The sequence below is a fragment of the Bradysia coprophila genome (genome assembly GCF_014529535.1).
Source record: "Bradysia coprophila strain Holo2 chromosome IV unlocalized genomic scaffold, BU_Bcop_v1 contig_84, whole genome shotgun sequence".
NCBI lineage: Eukaryota > Metazoa > Arthropoda > Insecta > Diptera > Sciaridae > Bradysia > Bradysia coprophila.
The window spans coordinates 121,970-130,606 of NW_023503376.1; positions in this window are offsets into that span (position 1 = coordinate 121,970).

Genomic DNA, 8,637 nt, shown 5'->3' on the forward strand with positions numbered 1-8,637 from the left:
ACAGGGACTTGCGTCACCTTTACTCTTTTGAGTGTTTTTGACTGATATCAGTTCTTTTGGAAGAATTAGAAGATTAAAAAAATTTGAAAAATTTAAAAAATTTAAAAAATTTAAAAAATTTAAAAAAATTTAAAAATTTAAAAAAATTTGGAAAATTTGAAAAATTTGAAAAGTTTAAAAAAAATGGAAAATTTGAAAAATTTTGAAAAATTTTGAAAAAATTTAAAAAATTTGAAAAATTTTGAAAAATTTTAAAAATTTTAAAAATTTTAAAAAATTTAAAAACTTGCAAACTTTTGAAAAATAATTGGAAAATTTGAAAAATTTGAAAAATTTAAAAATAATTGGAAAATTTGAAAAGTTTGAAAAAATTTGAAAAACTTTGAAAAATTTTAAAAAAATTTAAAAAATTTGAAAAAGTTTGAAAAATTTTGAAAATTTTAAAAAATTTAAAAAATTTTAAAAAATTTAAAAAATTTTGAAAAATTTAAAAAATTTTGAAAAATTTAAAAAAAATTTAAAAATTTACAGTGAACGACATCTCAAATGTCTCACTGTCAAATTTTTCTGAGAATTTTATTGTGTCATTGCAAATTTACAATGACATTCTCTGAAAAAAATGACAGTGAGACATTTGAGATGTCGTTCACTGTAAAAAGTTTTGAAAAATTTTAAAAATTTTGAAAATTTTTAAAAATTTTCTATGCAAAAAGTCTTGGTCCTAAGTCGCAAAATTTTTTTTAAATTTTTTTCTAGTAAGGGGACATTCACAAATTACGCACGCTCTTAAGGGAGGAGGGGGGTTTGACAAAAGCGTACGCTTCATACATTTTTGAAATTTTCTCCATACATTTTCGCGTGCAAGGGGGGGGGGGGTCTAAAATTTCGAATTTGGTGCGTGCGTAATTTGTGAATGGCCCCTAATAGGACTTGCGTCACGGGCGCTATGCTAACGCGCGCCCATGATTTTCCAACTCCTTGAATGTAAACGTCAACATTCCCGCCGTAAGTGTGCCTAACATATGAATTATATGAATTTCAAGTGAATGAGTCGATGAAGAGATGAATCGAAATAGCTATTTTCCTGACTAGTTAGTAAATGGGGTTGTTTTGCGCAGTAGATGTAAGATGAACACATCGTATGAGCAAAGCCCTTATTTACTAACGTGTTAGCAACAAGATTTGAAGTACAGCATTGGGATCCTCATTTTACAAACGTCACTTTGAGTGAGTTGTGGTGCCCACGAGACACTTCTCATTTATTTTGCTATAAAAGTATTAGTGCCCAGTATCTGTCAAATTTCGAGTAGTGGTGCCCAAGTCTCGCTTAACCTTGGAATCGACGCCTCTGAAATGACGCAACGTTAGAAAAACTTTCGGATTTTCCATTTTGAATTTCGACCACACTGACACGGTGTGAATTGCGTGCCTTTTAGAATACAGAGATAGAAATATGGACCTGGATGGTTACCTCGTCGGGATTAACAGTATGAGACCGAAGCTTTTTTGAAACTAAAATTCAATTCCCTCGGGAATTACTTTTATTTAACCCAAAATCATTAGGTCCTAAAGGGACTACAATTTGATCTTTCGAGACCTTAGTTCAAAGTCCAAAGACTTTTTCGAAGTGGTAATTTTACTGCCATTATTAATAGGGAGAGTGAGCTATTGCGTTCATAATCTCGTCGTTGTTTACTTCGAACCGTTGTTACGGACAAAACAACCCTCGATGGATTAAATGTGACATCTAATTGCCGATCGCATTTTGAAAATCGTGAGCTGCCCAGGTTGGAAATCTAGAAAAATCGGTTCTACGATAAAAGAACAACTTAGATCGTCCGTATGGCAAGGAAAAAATCCGCGATACCTTCAAATTCGAGGAGAATTGGGTACGATTTAATTTCTGGTGAAATGGCCAGTCAATCCACATAATTCAAATTTGTGGAACCTCTAACGGTAAAAAATGCAGGTAAAGGTTTTACTGACGTTAAGCCATGTTTGTCACTATTTTCTCATTTTAGTCCACCAATCCATTAATCATTAATCCACAGAAGATCCAAATTTTCTAAACCCCCAAGTCGGGATTACAATGTAATCCCAGAAAAATTACTTAGTGGAAGTAATCCCTCTTGGGATTAAAATTCTAACTCCCGATTTTTATCTTTGCATCCATGAAAATATTCCTTGACTCATCGAACTTGCCATGAAATCGACATCAGCGTTACATTATTGTATAAGCCATTGATATCACGATGGTTTATTACAATATCGAATGTGTCAGAAGGTGATGATCGTGATGTATTCAAATGAACCCTATTCGAAGTGATAAAAGAGGAAGTGCCGCAGCTGTTAATTTCTTTATCCCATTTGTTATCGATTTTCTTGATAGCTTTAAGATTATGGACCTACAAACCAATGTTGAATGAAAGTTGCAAGTCACCGAAACACTAAACTCTGTATTTCCAACAGTCACCCCAGAAAAAAAGAAAACCGAAAACCAACTGCTTTTAGGCCATTAAATTGTAATTAACTGCAAAATCAATGTTAAATTCCGACTTTTGTAATTTACAGTGTTATAATATTAAACTTCAATTAATTCCTTGTGTAGTACCCGAGAAAGAGTATCCATCTTTCATTAAACCTTTTTCTTTTATCCATTTAACACCCGTTACTTAAAAAGACCGACCAAACTTCAAGACGAGAAATGTCCCTTTCTTGAAAAGGAAGAAGAAACGAAACATGGGGCTTTCGGTTCTGATAAAGTGATAATGTGTAACAACATAATACCCACCACACAGCCAATGCTATAGAAAATAATAAATTTTCGAACAGTCATGCTTATATAGCCGAACGTTTAAACATCAGCTGTGGCGATATTGTTTATTTTAGATAGAGACAAGAACGAGAAAGAAAGAAAAAAATCCTCGCAACGTTCTCCGGAGAATGAATATTATGTCAATGCTCTATTTATTTTAGATAAAACTTTTAAGAGTGCCATCGTCTTGCTTGGATTGAAGAAAATGACATTTTTGTTCGTCTACAATAAGTACATGCAAACACACTTTTTCGATACGGGTGAGACACATATGTTCCAATTTATTTTTTGTGGAGAAGAAAAGACTTCGATTTACAGTTTCGAATTTGTCAATCATACGAAAATAATCGAGACAAAAACAAGAACTGAATTTCGAATCGCTCTGGTTTTAAAGATTGCAATATTCGGATGAAAGTTACGTAATAACCATCAGGGCCAAGTCTTTACGTGTCACAGTAATGTAAATGACGCATTGCTCATATCATGGCCCTACGTTAGTGAAGGGCCGTGACGCAAGTCCGTTCACACTGAAAAATTTGACAAAAATTTTTTTCCACAGGACTGAGGAACATTTATACACGAACTTTTGGACTTTTCCCCCTTCGTTTTCATACATTTTGAAATTGATGAATTTTACCAACCTTTGTTACTTTGTCACTCTGTTACTCTGTCACAAAGAAACTTTTGAATTTACCGGTGAATTTGGCTGAAATTTTTAGGGTATGTTAAGGACGTAATTCTAAGAAACTAATTTGAAGGAATTTTTATAAAAGCTTATAATTTCGGAGCTATAAGCGTTTTAAGTTCAAGCTTTGTCAGCCATAACTCGGAAAATACGGCAGATAGAAACCTCGTGTAAAAGACAAAGTTATAGAGTTTTAGATTCTAGTCGACACGTGTTTCATGGTTTTCCTAAAAAGTCGTCTATTTGGGAGCTACGAGCGTTTTAAGTTCAAGCTTTGTCAGCCATAACTCGGAAAATACGGCAGATAGAAACCTCGTGTAAAAGACAAAGTTATAGAGTTTTAGATTCTAGTCGATACGTGTTTCATTGTTTGCCTAAAAAGTCGCTTATTTGGGAGCTATGAGCGTTTTAAGCGCGTCAATTTTTCGATTTTAGTCAAATTTTCGATTTTTATCAAAGTTTTTATTTTCGTCAAATTTTCAAATTCCGTCAAAATTTTCGAATTTCGTCAAATTTTTTTATTTTCGTCAAATTTTCGATTTTTGTCAAATGAAAGCTGGAAGATTCAGATCAAAGAGAAAGTTATACAGTTTTCTAAGAAGAATATTTTCGTTCAAACTGCACAATATGACTGGTCTATTATCTGCGACCAAATTCTAAAAAATCACAACTTACAAAAGAGCTGATATCGCCCAAAACCACTTACAGTGGAGGTGTGACGCAAGTCCTGTTTTCCACTTACAAAAGAAGTGATATCGGTGTCGGTGACGCTTACAGATTCGACACGCAAAAAGGTATGCGTCACAAATGGCAGCTGATGAAAAAAGTACGCGAAAGTTTTATCAACAAAAATCTTACCAGAAAAACTTTAGGAAGAAAATTACAATAAAAAAGTTTGCGTCAAAAAGTGGCAGATGTTGAGGAAGGAAAATTTTTAAAATTGTGAAATATATTCCTTTAAAAAATGGAATTCAAACGGAAGAAAGCCGAATCATCTGCCACTTTTTGACGCAAACATTTTTATTGTAATTTTCTTCCTAAAATTTTTCTGGTAAGATTTTTGTTGATAAAACTTACGCGTACTTTCCTCATCAGCTGCCATTTGTGACGCATACCTTTTTGCGTGTCGAATCTGTAAGCGTCACCGACACCGATATCAGTTCTTTTGCAAGTGGATAACAGGACTTGCGTCACACCTCCACTGTAAGTGGTTTTGGGCGATGAAATATGCACAGAATTACGTAAAGAACATCCTAGTTCTGCGAGCTCAAGTTGTGAAGTGAGTTAGAATCGGAGGCGGGATACGTCAAATATTTATGTTGTATTCATGTAGAAGCTCTCAAACCACTGCTCTTTCAATTCGTTTTACAGTCTAATAAAAGAGGATTTCATTAGGTTTTCTGATTTAAGAGTTGTTTGATTTTTTTAATAAATGAAGGACTAGATTTCTGTTTCTTTATTACATGACTTATCGGCAAGCGACTCAGAAATCTAGATTTTTTTCTGCCTAAAGTCACCAGCAACAATAAAAATAAGCGATGAGTTCTGTCTAGTGATTTCTGTGAATGAAGTCTTTTATCAAGCAAATTAAGGTGTACTGCTCTCTTATTCCCTTGACTGATGAGTTCACTATATTATGTAACGAGATGTTATGAAAAACATTAAATGTTTGTAACAACTTTTCGTTGCGAGCAAGATAACTAAGGTAACTTTTTTGAACTTTAACCGATTTTGGAAACAATTTAATCGATGCGGAGGAAGTTCGAAGATGAGCTATGTGGTAGTATGGCTTAAGTTATCCCAGAAAAACAGGATTTTAAACTTTTGATAACAATTATCTGAAAGTTAGGGCTTTGTGTCTGAAAATACCAAACAAAGTCTATGGAAAATCTAGTACACTATTTCTAATTGATTGCATAAAAAGTTGTGAAAAAAACTTGTCGGAATTTTTCGTTGTCGACAAGATAATTTGAGTAATTTCAAAACAGAAGAAAGACTATCAAGTCGATAGTTGGAATACGGAAAATACTATATATGACGTTATTGGTCGATAATAAACAAATGTGTCAGTACAAAAAAAAGGTAAACAAACCACATATAAGTCAATCCCAACGAGTGTGAACGAGTCAAGACATTTCATTAGATTACTAGACAACTCCGACGATTGTGAAGTTTGCGGTCAGAGCAAGTCGAGGATGGTCTAAATGAATTACAACTCAATGTGTCACATCTTTTGTAAAGTGTTTAAATACCGAATCTTGTACTTCTTTAGTTATATGTTTTGATATAAAAGAAAACACTAGCCAGAGGTCATCGATTATTTTCGTTGAAGTTTAACGAAGAAAAAGAAGAAGATCAACTTGAAATCATTACTTAAAACAATCAAAATTATATCGGGAAAACTATCAGTTAAGGGACCTGACCTAGTAGAAAGGTTCTAACAAACACAGCATAGCAATAAATTACAAAATTTAGTCTACATCAACCGAGTGAAGCGAATCGAAATAGCGGAATCATATGATAAACATATTGAAGTGATAGATTTTGTATCAAACATTGGCAGATGCTTTACGGCCATACACATTTAAAAGTACGAAAAAATAAGAAATTCTGATAATGACGGTACTTTTAAATGTGCATGCAGCTCTAATGAGCTCTAATCAATTGCCGTATCAAATTTAATGATTTTTTTGTCAATACGCTTGACGCATCTAAAAGGTCGGTCCACGTTTGTTTTGTCAAGTTTGGGTGACCTCAATAGACTATGCCAATCATATTTAACCAATGATGCCATTTTAAAGGTCATCAATAGTGGTGACTTTATCACTATTTTATTTTACCGGAATCATGCACACATTCAAATAAAAACATTTCCGCCAAAAAATCATTTTTTAAATTAACGGACAAAAAAATTTCAGTTTTGTGGTGTCACTTACGACTATCTTCACAACAGACATGTCAAGAATTTTGTTTACCTGAATGGCAACATATTTTTGTAGGTTTTCTTCACATTTTACCGACTGAATCAGCACGAAATGTATTGCAGGCAATTTCTTGGCACATAAAATTAAGGAATTGAACACTGAATGGCACAATTCACACCAAATTTCTTTTAAAAATGAGATTTTCACAACACCCACAATGTTTGACCAAATTAATTTGTCTTTAAAAGTATTTCGGAGAATTTGTCCTAAATTCTGTTTAAGACACTAGCATGAGCACACTCGGAACTATTTTCTGAGCGAAATTTAAACTGAATCACTTTGTTTTACGCGAAATACTACAAATTTTCGACACAAACTTGTTTGAGATTTAAAATTTACTGCCCCGATTTGACATTTCATCAAAACAAAATTCAGTGAATCAGTCAAAACTGGATAAACTGAATGAACAATACTACTCATACTACTGTGATTGCAAAGTGGCAAACTTAAGACCTTATGTGGAATTTGGGTGGAAAATGGCGCAAATCAGATATTTCAGGAATTTATAAAATGAAAAATCTTTTCGGTTTCAAGTTTTTTCGTCAAAAGACGAGATATGGGTATCTTTATTTTCAATTTTTAGCTGCTTTATGTAAAAAAATTGAGAAAAAAAATCATTTTGGCGTAGTCTATACTCTCTCTAGCAACCAAACTTCTTTACACAGATAAAAATCTGGGATTACAATTTTTAGCTCCAAGGGGATTTCTTTCAAAAAGTAATTCTTTCGGGATTAGATTTCTAATCTTCGCTAGAAATTGAAAAAATGTAATTCCTTCAGGGATTAAAAGTAGGACGAAACAATAATATTGGGGATTGAACGATGATACTATTGCTAAGTATTTTCCAACAGTCTTGAAATCACACTTTTGTGTTAATTTGGTTTGAACACACGTACAAGAAGATACGGTTTTATATGAGAAAATTTAATTGAAACATACATACAATTTGGTCTTAAAATGTTTCAATGGGACTCGGACTACCGATGCTTTGTTCTGCCTTGCGTTACCAGGCTAAAAATAAAAATTTTAATTCGGTTTATAAAGATACTGCCAGTTTGAATAAATCATTAAATCAATGTAGACACTACAAAGATAGTTTAGATATAGAAATTGAAAGAAATTGCAGGAAGGTCACTTTTAGCCGTGAACTATTCCACATTACTATGGGAAAACAGACATTTTTGAATTTAAATGGTTAAATACTTCATAAAAAATGGTAAGAAAACTACAGAAGGAAATAAAATTGAAAATCTAGAAAAAATATTGAGGCTTGAAGTGACGATCTTGCCATCTGGCAATTTGGATTTTAATCCCAATTTTAATCCCACGAGGAATTAGGGGAATGACACCCCACACGACCATGTTCGTTTCGTGCATCTCGAGAAATTTCTGTAAGAAAAGTGTAAGTTTTCCTCGAAGTTTTCAGTCTTTTTTCGGTTGAAATCGTCAACTGTGCATATCTCAGTGTGGATGAATTTTAAACCTAATAAGACCCTATTTGCCCCGGAAGTACATGCAATTACCTTTCTAATGCCACTCCACATGACCCTGTACGGCTCGTGTAACTGGAGAATTTTTTGTAAGAAAAGTGCAAGTTTTCGGTTTTTGATCACCTTTCACCAGCCAGACAAACTTCGAAGAATTTTTTTGAAAGTGGTTTTGGCATCTGGGGTCGAATACCTTACTGGGCACATATAAAAAATCCAATAGAAAATGCGTCCGATTTCGGTAGGCTGTTTTTCAAAAGAATCCCTCTGACCTTTACACATCCTCTTCCGCTTTAAATTTCCACTGTTTCTAAATCAACTTATCAAACGACTCTAGAGACAAATCCATTGGGACCATTCATAACTGACGTCCTGCACGTTCGTTCATACCTTTACCTATTAGTCATTGATATACAAATTTCGTTTAAGATGTGATGCTTACCACTAACTGCTTCCAGAATGTTACAAAACAACCTTCAAAGTAACCTAAACTCATAATAAATTCGATAGAAAGTATCTTGCCGCTTGTGTCCCTTCTTGTTCCGTACGATAAATATTATATTCAGTTTCTATACTTATGCATACATCCCAACAAAAATCTCTTCGAGAAAAGTGTGACGCAGTCTTTGAAATACAATTTCTAAAATGAATGATATCGCTAGAGTT